Source organism: Theropithecus gelada, chromosome X (assembly GCF_003255815.1).
Source record: "Theropithecus gelada isolate Dixy chromosome X, Tgel_1.0, whole genome shotgun sequence".
NCBI lineage: Eukaryota > Metazoa > Chordata > Mammalia > Primates > Cercopithecidae > Theropithecus > Theropithecus gelada.
In genome coordinates this window covers 85,603,279-85,605,067 of record NC_037689.1, presented here as the reverse complement: position 1 = coordinate 85,605,067, position 1,789 = coordinate 85,603,279, and the positions used below count along the sequence as shown (strand labels likewise).

At 44.0% G+C, this 1,789-nt stretch overlaps 1 pseudogene; it reads left to right on the top strand.

Moving 5' to 3' along the window:
• The first annotated feature begins 276 nt into the window (after window positions 1-276).
• LOC112615199 lies at window positions 277-1,476 on the top strand (annotated as a pseudogene).
• Window positions 1,477-1,789: the final 313 nt, after the last annotated feature.

Here is a 1,789-nt window from a genome sequence, read left to right as displayed (position 1 = left end):
TCTGCAAGAAATACACACACGTTAAAAAAAAAAAAAAAACTCAGTCAACTTTTTTCCCAGAAATTTATTTGCTGATTTTAAAATTCATATGAAAATTCAAGGGACCCAGAATAGCTAAACGACCTCAAGAAAGAGGAACAGAATAGAGTGGAGCTCAGAGCTGTGGAGGGGAATGAAGCTGAGCAGCTGGGTCAGCCTGGCCAAACCAGTGGAGCAGAGACATGGGTCAAGCAGTGGTGAACGTGTGCTTTTGACACATTAGACACTTTTTTGATCATGGATGATGAACATATACCAGATTTTTCAAGTCTAAAGGATGAAACTACTTATTGGAAGGAAATGTCCTTGAAGTATAAACATAGCTTCCAGGAAGCTTGAGATGAGTTAGTTGAATTTCAGGAAGGAAGCAGAGATTTAGAAGCAGACTTGGCAGCACAATTAGCACAGCCTGAACAAAGAAATAGAAACTTGCAATTTTATAGCCAAAGACTGAAATATGAAGTGGAGGCATTAAAGGAGAAACCAGAACATCAACATGCACAGAGCTACAAGCAGGTCTCAATATTAGATGATTTAAGTCAGATGTGGGCCATTAAGGTGTGGTTGCTTAAGTATGTGAGGGAGCTGGAACAGGCCAATGATGACCTGGAGCAAGCAAAAAGGGCAATAATAGTTTCACTAAAAGACTTTGGTTTTTTTGTTTGTTTGTTTGTATTTTTGGTTTTTTTTTGAGACAGAGTCTTGCTCTGTTGCCCAGGCTGGAGTGCAGTGGTGAGATCTTGGCTCACTGCAACTTCCACCTCCGAGATTCACCATGTTGACCAGGCTGGTGTCGAACTCCTGACCTCAAGTAATCCACCCGCCTCAGCCTCCCAAAGTGCTGGGATTACAGGTGTGAGCCACTGCACCGGCCTTCCCTGGAAGACTAAGAACAAAGGCTAAATCAGGCCATTGAGTGAAATGCATTTTTAGAAAGTGAACTTCATGAAAAGGAATGTTGTCGGTCTCTGTACAGAGGTTAAAAGATGAAGCAAGGTATTTAAGGGCAAGAACTAGCAGTTCAGGAAAGGAAATAACCAGAAAGTTGGCTCCTGCTTCTCCAACTCTAGATGGTGAAAAGATAGATTCCGCTGTCCAAGGATGACTCTTTTTGCCAGCCACTCCTGTTGGCAAAGGAAAAGAAAACAGTTTTCCTTCCCGAAAGCTACACTAAGTGGTTTTCCTACCAGTCCACTAACTCCTTCTGCTGGGCTATCAGCATTAACCACCAAGGGCGATCTCTTAGGAAAAATAGGGACTTTACGATCCTAATTAGCAGCTTGCAGAAATTTTGCAAAGGACCAAACGTGAAAGTCCTATATTTCAGGAAATGTTAACAATGTGGTGCTGAATACCAGTTGCACACCATTCTCCCAATCAGATGAAGGGCAAGAAAAAGTCACATTTCCAGCCAGGCATGGTGGCTCACACCTGTAATCCCAGCAGTTTGGGAGGCCGAGGCAGGCAGATGACTTAAGGTCAGGAGCTCGAGACCAGCCTGGCCAACATGGTGAAACCCCATCTCTGCTATAATTACAAAAATTTGCTGGGCATGGTGGTGGGCACCTGTAATGCCAGCTACTCAAGAGGCTGAGGCACAAGAATCACTTGAACCCAGGAAGCGGAGGTTGCAGTGAGCCCAGATCGCACCACTGCACTCCAGCCTGGGTGACAGAATGAGACTCTGTCTCAAAAACAAAAACAAAAACAAAACAAAACAAAGGCCAGGCATGGTGGCTCGTGCCTGTAA